Here is a 14,422-nt window from a genome sequence, read left to right on the forward strand (position 1 = left end):
AGGCAAGATTAAGTTAATACTTCACCACTGACCATACTAGGCAACAAGGAAGCAATGCATGTTTACGTCTTAATATAAATAGATAGGAGAATGTCTTCTGATGTGTTGAGTTCAATGATCTTATTAGTTTTTTTTATAGAAGATTTTTGTATCACACGTGTATGAATGAATGTTACATTTATATAGAGCTTGTCAAGACACCCAAAACGTTTTATAGATCCAATGGGGAGCCACTTAAACCACCACTGCTGTATTGCACCCATCTGGATGAGGTGACGGCAGCCATTCTGCACCAGTACGCTCATCACACAGTAACTAAGGTGGTCAAGGGGCAGGAGAGAATTCACTAGTTAGATATCGGGGATGATTAGGAGGGCAGATTGGAAACAAGCAAAGGGGGAAATTTTAGCCGGGACATCGGGGCACCACCCCTTCACTTTCGAGGGCCTTTGTCATTCCACTGGGGCATTGGGACCCACAGAAACGACAGGGGGCTAACCTATTGGCCACACCAACACCCCTTGTATTCAAGTGGTACTTAAAATAACCTGTTCATCTACTTTTGTTCCCAGAGGAATAAATTAAACGTCGCACCAGAAGTCACACTATGTTCACCGCACAGTTAATTACATGCATCAGGCTACATAGCTGTTAAAAATCTAGAATTGTCCCATAGGGCACCTTTCTGCTTTTCACCATTATGCTCTGCCTGAATTACTTCAATTGAAAAATGTCTGAACAGCATGAATTACTCTGAGTAAAACTGTATGCTGAGTATCTGAGGAAAGTTAATCTGGAAAAAAAAATCTGAATTAAAAGAATACATTTGGGCAAGCATCAAAGCAAAAATTCCAGTCCCTTACCTCCAGCACACAGTACTAACGTTCAGCAGTCCAGCAAACTCCCCCAGCAGGTCCTGCGAGGTGACCGAACATCTGCATTATGGAAGTGACCTCAGACACTTTTCTCTGCTCTACACAAGGGCAGAACACTGGATCTTTTCACATCACCTTTTCACTCATGATTGCAAGCTCTCTCACCCATCTTTTGCAGAAAAATGACATTTAGCCATTATCCCAGGCCACACATACAAAGTAACTCCAACCTGGGGCAGAAATGCGATGTATAGTAGCTGAAATTACGATAACTAGGCCAAAAGGTGGGATGACAGATTAATGCAAATAACATGCTAGCCTTAGCAACATCGCTTCCCCGCAAGAAAATAGAAAATAATGCGCGACGATGCATTTATATTGCCAGTTTCGCTAAGCAGCTATTTATTCTGTATGCTTGACTGTTCCTCGGTTTGGAAGTACTCATTCAGCATGCCTATAGTGAATAATCGAACACATAGCATAAATTGGCAATAAAGTCTTGGCAGAGCTTACGGAAGCAAGTAAATGCGGTATTTTCCAGCTGTTACTTTAACAGCCTTCAATAACTTACTGGGTCTGTCTACTTTGGATGTTCAGCCAGCAGTAATGAATAAGTTATTCAATGCCCACAAAGTGTAATAAGATACACTTGTAGGTCATTCTCAGCAGCTTTTTACAAAGTCATTTTACAGTGGGCTGGTTCTTTTTTTTTCCTCTTCAGCTTTATCCATGAAATGAAACATGTCACACTGGAACTGCATGTTATGTAAAATTTCAACTCAAAGCCATATGTATGCTGTACACGTAAGGATATGTAGGGGCATTCCAAACTGAAAAGTTTTGAGTGATGTTTTGTGAGTCTTATGGATGCAGAATGCAAAACAATCTATGAATTCTAATCAGAAAGGCAATTTTCCTTCTTGCCTTTCAATTTTTTATTTTCTTTTTCTTTTTAATATTTTGGCCTATTACGAAAAAAAAAAAGAAATCTCAATGCCTGGAGGCATGCCAAAATAAAATAATTTTTAGAATTGTCAATAGAAAAGGCAGATGGAACTTTCCTTAATGGGACAAACAGGAAATCAATATCTTGCTCCATATGCAACGTTAAATAGGGACATAGGAGACAAGCCAGAGAATGCATCCATTACACTTGTGTATTAAGGCTTATACTGGTGCATATTTTTCAATCATTTGTTACGGGAAAGTGTTTGACCGTATTAAAAAGCGTACTAAGCATCACGTTAGGAGGCACCCGCTTGCTGATGCCATTTGTCAGCTGTATATTTGCTCTATTTATGCAGGATGACGTTTTAAACGTTTTTTTGTGAGGTAAGTGACAGGGCATTCACAGTGACATCACAATTCACATGAAGAGTTCTTATTTCCTAATCTCTTAAAAAGTTTGGACATTTAAATATGGGATTCATTTTAGTTTACTGAATTTTCCTTATTAATTAAAGACTTGAATGCATTGGGCACCATTGCTTAATCCAATACTATTATCCAGAAATGTTTAAATGTTCATTTTAAATACCAAAACCAACAAAAACCAAAGCTAAATATAATACTTATGTCTCAGTTGAAAATTAATAATTCACAATTAAAATCGAACACAAAAAACTCATGTCAGGGAAGAAAAGAGATATAACTGTGACATATACATACTGTATGCTTGCTATAATCGCCATTGTGTGTCCAATGAACAAACTGCCTTTTGTGTGGTCATGGGTCCTGCAGGCCTTGTCACAAAGCCTGTCACAATGCAGGCGTCTGCTCAGTCAGCGCTGTGCTGTGGTAGCAGTGTACTTGCCATCATCCACCAGTATACAGTCAAGCACTACGCACCTTAAAATAATGCAGCACTTCCACAACGAGGTCAATGCCATTGTTTATGGCAACTATAGAAAAAAACATCATGTCTTCTGCAAGCATTTGTAAAAATGCTTAACTCGAACATCTGACCTCATGTCACACCCCAATACTAGTTAACTAATAGCTCTACTAATATTACAACTGTTGCTGCTGTTATTACCAGCTACTGTCCTAGTAGCTTGCATTAATATCACATACTACCTGATATTGATGGAGAATTTGATGGGTTACCATTTATGGTTCACTCGTTCAGCTGTTTGATGGTGCATGTGATTGAATGTAGGCGCAGTCGATGGAATAGAGGACCGCGGGGAATGCAAACTTAGCCACCAACTCGTACTGTACCTGCCTCCCAACTTCATGTGGAGAGCAAGGGAAACGGCACCGTAAAGACTGGCTGGCCCGAATTCGCACGACGTGGCAGAATGGGAGAAGTCAACAAATAGCTGATTAACAGGCAGTGCCTAGGGTTTGTTGAAATGGCTGAATTTGAAGGCGTTCTTGTTACAGATGAGCGAGGACCTGTCACGTTCACCGTAACAAGGGAGCTGTTGGGTCATGAATGTTTGTTTTTCATATTATTGGATCTTGTTATGTACCAGAATAACTCTGACCTTTTCTTTGACCTTATGTACTGGGATAAGATTCTGACCAGCTTCTCACAAGCTTGGAGTCAGCTAATGCACCTTCTATTGGCGTCACAAACAAATAATTTCAAGCAGTAAATATTGGGAAATGCGTAATAGTCTACAAAAGCAGGGAAAAATATCAAAATAAAATAGCAGTTTCTGTTGCTTCACTGTTCATGCCTTAAATGCAACAGCTTTTAAAATTTTATTTTTTTTAGTATGTGGACGGGTGCTGACAACAGTGTCACCACGTAAAGTAAAGAAATAATCACGTTATAGTTTGTTCTTGATATCTCACTACACCACAAATCCATACCGCACACTTGTGATAATATTGTTTCTGAACCTCATTTCTCAGGGGCCTGTTCTATTGATTCGAAGACAACAATTTGTCAAACGCTTGTAAGATAAAGTACCTGACAAGGTAACCATTTCTATCTGCGCAGCCATCATCCTGAAACTATAAAGAATACAAATAGCTTAATGTCATTTAGCACACTTCTTTATTTCTATTTATAAAAACAGTGCAGAAAAACAGCGTGCCCCATTGCTGCTGCTTAACTAAAGTGCGTATATTGGTATAGTGCGTATCATCTTTATTCCTCTATAGTTTGAGTTTTCTTTTATAGCTACAGTATATTGTAGTGTCCTGAGGAAGCACTGCAGGGTCTCATCTGGTTACATCCAGAAAAGCAGGGGTTTGAGAAATACTGTGAGTGAAAAATATTTTCTTTCTCGCTGAAACCTGTGAATGCAGCTCCTTAAACAGCCACAACGTGCGTCTGTTAGAATGGTGAACTAATTATTCAGATGATGGGTTGATCTTTGCGATGAAGAAGTTAAAAAAAAAAGATTCAATAAAACTGCAGCATCGTGCCTTATGAAAAGGTAAAAGATTGCAAAAATGTATAATTGGCATTTATAACCTTGTAAGTTCTAGGTCTCAAATGGTATTTTTAAACATGGGACCACAGTATAAAAAAGTTCAAAATAACATTAATGGAAAAGTGTTCTCAAAGTACAATTTAGTGTATTGTAAGATCAGTGCCATAGAGTACATTAAAGGTTGTGAAGAGAAAAGTGTTTTTCATCCAAATAGATCAAGTGGTTGATTTGATGCAAAGAAAGGGTTATCAGATATTGCATGACTTATAGACACTGGAAGACACTTTCTTAGGACCTTGGCTTCATGGTTTGTACATTAGTACAGGGCTATAGATACTACTCATAATTAAATTTTAATAAGCACACTCTGGACAATTTAATTAATGCTTAGCCCATCTCAGTCCTATCTAAAAATTTGTTTTGGAGAAAAAAAAAAAGATCAGTCAATGCTGTTGCTATTACCAATATTGAAGTATTAAGGTCGTTCTGCATCACTGCTGATGTAGTCCTTAATTGTGTATGTTGAGTCTGTAAATCAATCCTTTATTAATATTCTCCTTTACTGTGACAATCAAACACTCCAGGCCAGCCGGTACAGGAAATGACATAAGAAAGGACATTCCACTGTGACTTCATCAATGATTGTCCTAGTTCACGTGTCTGCACACAGAGTACCACACAGACTCACCCAAACTGCTTCCAGCATAATCCACAGACAGACAGATGGACAGACAGACAGATAGACAGACAGATAGACAGATAGATAGATAGATAGATAGATAGATAGATAGATAGATGACAAAAACATTATTTTCTCCTATGAAAAACAGGATCTTTTGCTTTGGTAATGTTTACCCCCCACACTCTATTTATGACAGTCTACATTCTTCTCTGAACATAACAAATTGCCAAAAGCTACTGGAAGTCTGGTTGACAAGTTTAGAGAACTGGGAGCCAGGGCCTATTACGGTGATTCTAATTGTGCATTCTCTGGCGTCACAGAGAGCCCCGAGGCGATCGGTGTGAGAGCTGGTTGAACACACAGGCAGTCTGTATGAAAATGTCACAGTAATGTGGAGGCCCTGACTTATTGCTTTGGTCCCCTCATCATCTTCTTTAGAGGTTAATTAAATCAGTTGAGAAACACATTTAGCTTAACCATACCTCCGTGACTTTGTTGCTATCATCGGCTCCTTGCTTGTAGCATATCTGCATGATTCTGACAACATTTGAGTTGTTCTTGTCTTGAAAGGCAAGAGTAGTTCATTGTACAGTCAACGGCTGTTGTTCCCAAAGGGGGAATTATGTCAGGAACGTTGCCAGTTTCCAATCCGTTATAGTCCTCTAAGCTCCTTCCCCCAAACCCATTCTCATTTATAAACAAATACACTAAAAAGATCCTGCCTATTTACAGAAGAAAACAAATTAAATTATTCTATTGTAGAATGAAAATGGACAAATAATTTAATGAGACAGCATAGAGCCAATGTTCAGATTTAATTCCTCCTTACGTAAGGTCTTGTATCCAAGGGTAAGATTATCTAAGAGGCATGTATTGTACCCTCCCAAAACAGTGACTAAAATATTCCTAAAATGTACCAAAAAGTGAGGACTTACCTTAATTTAAAGTCTGGATTTATTCCAAAACCAAAAGGTAAAAGAAGGACCAAAGAGATGCCTGGCAGCAACATTTTGCAGTATAATGGTTCTGGTCGTCATTTGTAATCGCTTTTTTTTTTTTTTGTGGGTGGAGAGGTGAGGGGTGCGGTTAGTTTATCTCAGACAAGCCCCGCCCCCTCGCCTCAGCTAAGCGGGTAGGGAAGCAGATGGGGCAACCAGCTGGAACCAGCAAGGAGTGGCCATCGGCCACCCGCACCGGCGTTACGCCTTTTCAAGGCGGTGCCATCGGCCACCCGCACCGGCGTTACGCCTTTTCAAGGCGGTGCCATCGGCCACCCGCACCGGCGTTACGCCTTTTCAAGGCGGTGCCATCGGCCACCCGCACCGGCGTTACGCCTTTACAAGGCGGTGCCATCGGCCACCCGCACCGGCGTTACGCCTTTTCAAGGCGGTGCCATCGGCCACCCGCACCGGCGTTACGCCTTTTCAAGGCGGTGCCATCGGCCACCCGCACCGGCGTTACGCCTTTACAAGGCGGTGCCATCGGCCACCCGCACCGGCGTTACGCCTTTACAAGGCGGTGCCATCGGCCACCCGCACCGGCGTTACGCCTTTACAAAGCGGTGCCATCGGCCACCTGCACCAGCGTTATGCCTTTTCAAGGCGGTGCCATCGGCCACCTGCACCGGCGTTACGCCTTTACAAAGCGGTGCCATCGGCCACCTGCACCAGCGTTATGCCTTTTCAAGGCGGTGCCATCGGCCACCTGCACCGGCGTTACGCCTTTACAAAGCGGTGCCATCGGCCACCTGCACCAGCGTTATGCCTTTTCAAGGCGGTGCCATCGGCCACCTGCACCAGCGTTACGCCTTTACAAAGCGGTGCCATCGGCCACCTGCACCGGCGTTATGCCTTTTCAAGGCGGTGCCATCGGCCACCTGCACCAGCGTTACGCCTTTACAAAGCGGTGCCATCGGCCACCTGCACCAGCGTTATGCCTTTTCAAGGCGGTGCCATCGGCCACCTGCACCAGCGTTACGCCTTTACAAAGCGGTGCCATCGGCCACCTGCACCAGCGTTATGCCTTTTCAAGGCGGTGCCATCGGCCACCTGCACCAGCGTTACGCCTTTACAAAGCAGTGCCATCGGCCACCTGCACCAGCGTTACGCCTTTTCAAGGCGGTGCCATCGGCCACCTGCACCAGCGTTACGCCTTTTCAAGGCGGTGCCATCGGCCACCTGCACCAGCGTTACGCCTTTTCAAGGCGGTGCCATCGGCCACCTGCACCAGCGTTACGCCTTTACAAGGCGGTGCCATCGGCCACCTGCACCAGCGTTACGCCTTTTCAAGGCGGTGCCATCGGCCACCTGCACCAGCGTTACGCCTTTGCTGCACCAGCGTTACGCCTTTACAAGGCGGTGCCATCGGCCACCTGCACCAGCGTTACGCCTTTTCAAGGCGGTGCCATCGGCCACCTGCACCAGCGTTACGCCTTTTCAAGGCGGTGCCTATCTGCGGTTGTTCCTCTTACACTTTCCAGCAGCCTTGAAAACCATCGTCTTCTCACATAATTGCTGAAAAACGCCTCTGGATAAGTGCCCCCCGAAGATGTACGGATGGGTGGATGCAGTGCCAGATCCATAGTCACCCAAATAGGCTAAAAAAGAATGATGAAGGCATATGGTGCAAGCAGGAGTGACTCTGCTTTATGTGGGGTGCTGCTTGACAACTGCCATTGCATTCTGATAACCCTACAGTACCTTCCCCACCCCCACAACCCCTGGCTGTCAGATTTGTTATAGTGCCAGGTGGATAGAGGGATGGATGGATGGATGGATGGATAACTGAATCGAAATGAAATGTGAAGTACTGGAACAACATTTATTTTGAAAACAAATTGTACCCTGAACAGTAAACGTATAATAAACTTAAATTAAGACAAACAACAATCCATCCATTCATACATCCATCTGTTCTTTATTGCGTCTTTGAGATCCAGAGGAATTTCTTGGAAGAGCTGCCTATAAAGGCAGGATGGGACGAAACTCTAAATTGGTTTCCCTTGGAAATCTGGTATTGGAATAGAAGTGAATAACATTGAAGCTGTCAGCCATTCATATATGTCAGTGTATAGGAAAGCAATAGGAATAGATTTTTCTGCAGTCTTAAAGTCTTTTGCTATTGCCTGTAATGTTCAGGTCTTTTCTCTGCTTTACAGAATAATTAAGCCTAGATTACTGCACATATTAAACAGTTGTGCCCCATCAAAGACGGACGATCTCTGAATGAGGGTATCAATAACAGAAACCTCTCTTGGGTGATATTTGTCTTTTTTTAATTATTACTCTGCAATCATTTGCACACTGGGTTTAATGATAAATGGCACACATTTCTTAAATCTTTTAAATATCTCTGTTGACCCATCTCCCTGGAGATGTCATTAGGACAGACGTGTACCTACTGTGTTCTGAACTGCTTAAAAAACAAAAAAAAAAAAAATGCAGCTGTCAAAGTTCTGATTGCAGAGGCAGCAATGACAATCTGGCAAAAGTCAAACAGACGTCACAGTGAATGACACACAAGACATTAATATGTGTGTTGGAAACGTTTAAACTTTCAGGCCGTGAGGCTAGATGTCGATGTCCCGTGATGAATTATTAATGCGGAAGGGTTCCGCCTGGCCAGATGCGCAGCATCCTTTTTAGACATCGAGGCCTGTTTAAGTGCCATATGTCAACGTGCAACAGTAGGCCAGCTCAGACAGTATAAATCACTGCATTAGCATGAAGTATACTTCAGATGAGCTTTGTCATTAGCTAACTATGACTAAGTTCCATGACAGGAAAGAATAATTGGCTTCACTCTGCCTTAGGGGACAGTTTAAGTCAACCAGGCCGCTGGTTCCCGGCTCTGGTCCTGGGAGACCCAATGTTCACTGTTTCAATCATACCTAGTCCTTTAAACACTAGACTCGATTGAGCTATTCTCAGCATATTATGACATACCCTGCCATTTTACACTGTTTTAGCTGGTTTTGCACTACTAAGAAAGATTAAACATCTCTAATTTCTACTTTATTGGTACCATTTAATATTAATAAGATCGGGAAACATAATTACAGTCAATTAATTTGATTACTTGACCGTCCGTGGCCCGTGAAAAATTATGCAAATGACTTGACTCATTATCAATTAAAGTGAATATTATTTGTTTGACGCGCAGAAATAAGTTAAATGTGGCTGTTAGTAAAAGTAAAAGGGATTTTTATTTTTGAGGAAATCTATCTGGGCCCCAGTCAGTGAGATGTTGAATAAGAAAGACCAGTTCACACAGCCTGTTGTCTGGGGACCCCTAGGTACGTGTCCTCTACCTTGTAACTGTTAGTAGATGCGATCGGTATTTTGTAAAAGCGACTGAGTCTTATTCAATAAGACATTAAATAACAGGAAGCAGCCCACACTGAGGCGCTCAGGTCGAGGCCCATTAGGTCAGTAAATTTCAGGCTGCTGTTCTATCCGCGGCCCCTGAACCCCCCGGTGGGGCCTGCGGTAGGAGGTTAGCAGCCCCCTCTGCACTGTCCTCCCAGCCTGTACCACGCCAGCCGTGGCGTGTAGGCCGGTGACGGATCACGTGGGCCGCCACCGCCGCCCTTGATCGCCGGTGCCACGTACGGCAGCCGTTATGCTCAGCTGAGCGTAGGAGAATCGGCTTCGGCTAAATTGGGGAGAAAATGGGGGGGAATAATGATAAAAAAAAAGAACCCCCCTTAATAAAGTTGACCGGAGCGGTAACACAAGGTCTTCCTATCACATAACAGAAAAGCGAGCAGACATCCAATAACAGTCCTATGGTGACCGTGGCAACGGCAAACTACAGTATATTTAATCCATCCACATTTAAAGGGGATTCTACAAATTCAAACGGAAGTGCTAAAGTATTACAAATCACCAAGATATATATATATTTTTTTTCCAAATTTCCTTAAATCACTAAGCACTTAAACACAAGGTCCTGTTCCAATGGTGCTTCGTCTAAGCATGGGAGCATTTTATACTTTATTTTAAATGCATAATAGATGCAGTTTGATCTGCAGAAATAGTGCAGAGGAAGGGCCTGCAATGGACACCAGTGAGAGTAATCAAAAGAACGTTCTGAGTTTACAGGATTATATTTTGCTTCTGGGACTCTCGTCAGCTGTGACCCCTTGTGAGAATAAACCCATATGAGAAGGGTAGTAATTCCCCCTATTAAAAAGCTCGGATTTCCCAAGAGCTGAGGGAACAGACTGCAGCGGCACGAACACTGTTTGCTGCGATAACTTGAAGGCAAGACGACGACAAAACAATAGCTGGAGAAATACTATTATACACTAATTCCAGTTGTAATGCTATTGTGCTCCAACTAAATTTTCATTGTTATGAAAAACACGGTACGAGATGTATGCTGCGTTCTCTTTTGTTCTTCTTTTGCAGTTACTCCCACGAAAAATCTACTTTGCAGTTAATACCATTAACATTTTACACATTCACACAGTCAATTCCTGCATGGGATGCTTAAAAAGATAAATAACAGAGAAGTGCCAGCAAGATGAAGCAGGAACCCTCTGGACCGCAAATCCAGTCCAGTCGCTCCAGCACTTTATCACATGCTGACCCGGCTGGTGTGGTGAGAGGGGGAGTGAGGGACGCCACTGTGATATTTTAAATTCCCAGGTAACTTAAATAAATTAACGTATTTGCCACTTACCTCAGTTCTGTCTTTTTGCGTACTAGGCATATCTTTTCCCTCCTGACAAGACTCCAGGCCCTGCATTAAACAATAAGAAATACTTCACTAACACACCCATGGTGCACAGCCTTTAGCATATTCAATTGATGCTACTTACAATGACAGCAATGCTTTGTCTTTCACAGCAAAAAAAAAACCAAAAAAACACACACAGGTCCCAGGAAACCACAGAATGCAAACTGAGATGCAGGAAATATGTTAAACATCTGCCTGAACTTCCAGTGTGAAGGAACATTACGTGCAGCAGTTCAATGAAAATTAAAATGGAGTCGTCGCCGCTTTATTGCATATTAATTACACTTAGAAATCCTCTGGACCGCTGCGTGATTAAAGCGCGGCGCCGTTCAGAAGCGGCACGCTCTCACACACCCGGCTGCCTTTATTGCGGACCCAGTGGCCCAGTTTCTGTCAGCTGTCGCAGACTTCTCCATGTCACCAGCTAATTGCTCTGAAGCCACAGAAGATCATAAGGAACACTGGAGATGTCTGGATTTAAGTAATCAAGTGATTTTAAATGTTTACTGACAGCAGTAGTAGCGTCTGTTCATAGTCATCGGCCTTAATTTATATGCACATTTAAGTCCAGCCTTCATCACCTGCCACAATTCTTACTTCTTAAGCAAATCGACTGCATCATCTCCTCTCTTATTGCACATTGGAGACATCTGCTTAAAGCTAAAAGCCATATTTTCATCCTTCATGCATCTCGATCGCAATATAACTGTGGGGCACAATGAAGGATATTATACTTATATTCACCTTCAAATCAGTATGTTAATTTCTTGTCCTATGCAGGGTCATGGGTATTCAGAGCCTATCCCAGAAGCTACAGGTGAAAGGAGTTTATCAGAGCAAAGGGCAAAAGGCGGGGGACGCCCAGGACCGGCCCCCGTCGCCGGTCCGATGCAGCCACACATTCACAACAGGCAATTTAGAGACATCAACACCAACCTAAACTGCATGACAGCTGGAGTGCACTGCGAAAGCCTAATCCGCAACAGGAGGATTTCAAAGCCACCCCGCTACCCAGAGCACCTCCATCCTGCCCCGTGGAATATTTTATTCATAAATAATCCCAATCCCTACAAAGCAGTGCCTTCCAGTTCACGGTGCACCATGACTTGTGTACCCTCTGCTTTTTACATTAGCCTGCAGATCATTTCGATACAAAGTGGGGAAGCTTCTATTTAAAAAATGACAGACTGATATAAATTCATAAGACATACTGTCACTCGACCCTCAAACCCCCCCACCCCCAATCTAAGGAAAATACTGAGAAGATAGTGGTCATGGAATGGGTCGTGTGCACTGTATATGTGAGCTCCCGCAAAGCAAAAAAATCAATATTCCAGTGCCACAAATATGCGTCGGCAGCACTGGATAGGCGTCTGTTAAGCCAGCCAGTGGTAGCCAACACAAACACAAGAAAGATTTTCAGGTTTAAATTGGTTTGTCAGTGTGCTGGCAGTGACATTTTTTTGACAACCTATCCTTACCTTTTATTCATCGTTTGTTTACAAAGGGAGGGCAAATATATAAAAAGCAAACAGCAGGTAAGGGAAATGCGGAAAGTGTGCAACCTGGACCAAAATTTCAGTCATGCCGAATTCTGTTGTTATATATATATATTTTTGATTACTGTATATCTGTATATATATGTATGTATGTATGCTGGCACTGTGAGGCCATGGCTCCATGTGTGTGGAGTTCTCCCCATGTTGCTGTAGGGTTTGTTCCAGGTACAGTCCAAAAACACATGACTTGGAGTTTCCATGCCCATAGGTGTGAGCGAATGGTGTGTGATGCCCTGCAATGGGATGGTGCCCCATCCTGGATTGTTTCCTGCCTTGGGCCTGAAGCTTCTAGGATAAGCTCCTATATGCAAGTTCTTCTCCTTGGTGTGTATGAACTTTGTATGTGTCCATGTCAGGGGAGTTTCTAGCTATTGAAAAGACCAGGAGCTAAGTCAAGTTTACCTGGGGCTTGACATTTTTTTTTTTTTGTTTCGATGGAAGATTGGCATTGGGGCTAAAATACTCGGGGCTGTAGCCCTGAGTGATCAAATCTAAGGACGGCCAGGATCCATGTGGGTCTCCTATATGCTCTCCGATTTCCCTCCACACATGACAGACATACAGTCCTGGGTAAAAGTCTTAAGTAGGAAGCTATTTACCTGGGTAGTAAGTATGCATTTTTTCAGAACAAAAACACAATTTAACATTAAGACATTTGACAATTAAGAGTAACAAAATAAAAAACTAACAGGAATTTCTTCTGTGTGCTTCATTGTCCCCAAGGGGGAATTTGCCTTGGAATCCAAGCCACTGCATTCCATGACATATAATACATTCAACAGAGTCACAACCTACGACTTGCACGAAATACCATCTGCAGTACCATCTACTGTCCTCAAACCGTAATGAAAGTGTTGTTTGTTCATAATTAACATCTTAATGACAGATGGAATGCATGAGGTCTTGTATCTATTCAGCCTACAATTTATTGTAATTAATTGATTTAATTATTTCTTAAAACACTGGTTTGCTATACAAGGTGTGCTACACAAAATACATGGCTGTATAGGATTGTTGCTGCAAATACTGGGATGGTTTTGAAATGGCTAAGCTGATACACTTTGACAGACATAATATCATTGTTTTGCACCAACATGAAGTTTATTCAGCATCATTTTCTTTGACTGCCAAAGACTTTTGCACAGTAGTATATTTACACAATAACACCAATGAATACTCATCAGGGAGTAATAGAGTTCAGTACCTCACTCTAGAGTATAAGAAAAGAACACCTTGCGGAACTGGAACCCGGAACTCTCAGGTCACCCTCTTTAGGTTGGTATCATTAACCTCCACACTCTTCTGCAGGCCCTGTGCAGAATGAGCTGTAATGGCTGCATCTTCATACCACAAGTCTTATACTACATGTTGTAATTCCATGGTAAATAAAATCCTGATTAACAGATTTTTTTTTTTTTGTTTAAAAAAACAAATGCCCACATTACCACACTGCTAATGAATGATAACTTTTGCTACCTTTTGAAATTCACATTAAAATTGCTGGCAGCTATTGGCTATAAGCTCACATATCCTTCAGGGTAAATGTCTGCTTTGGGGAGATAATGAAGAATTACTCGGTATATGAACCTGAAACCCTCGTTTGTGTTATTTTTAATTACCTGTCAGACATTCTGGCAGGTGTAAGCGTAACAAATGTCATCGATCTCCTAAGCCCTTAATGCTGAGACAATGTCTCTGGATCATTTAGGCATTTTTTTCTTATTACATATAGCACTGCTCTAAGTAAACCGATTGACAAGCCCAAACAGTTAAAGCCATGCATTTATACATTTCATATACCCACTATTGATGTGTCAAACTTACCAAAAACAAAACAGCAATTCAAATTTTGTTCTTTTATTCCTTCAGCCCTTAAAATGCAAATGCTCAGAATGCGCGCGACATCTGCAAACTATTATGTAATGAATAATAATGGCAATTAATACTGATCAGCAAATATAGACTTTGTGCAACTGTAACAGCAATGCAGATTCGGTGCCACACTTAATCACATACTGTCGCCTCAATCTCAACAATGACAATATTATGGTAATGTATTCTACATATAATTAACTGGTTCTCAAGAAGCGTGCTCATGTGCTCGGAGGATAGGGGAGGGTGTGCTTTCTGGGATGGCATTCCTTCTCTACAGGAAAGCACAGTTATGTGAGCCAA

The sequence above is a fragment of the Paramormyrops kingsleyae genome, chromosome 20 (genome assembly GCF_048594095.1).
Source record: "Paramormyrops kingsleyae isolate MSU_618 chromosome 20, PKINGS_0.4, whole genome shotgun sequence".
NCBI classification, from domain to species: domain Eukaryota; kingdom Metazoa; phylum Chordata; class Actinopteri; order Osteoglossiformes; family Mormyridae; genus Paramormyrops; species Paramormyrops kingsleyae.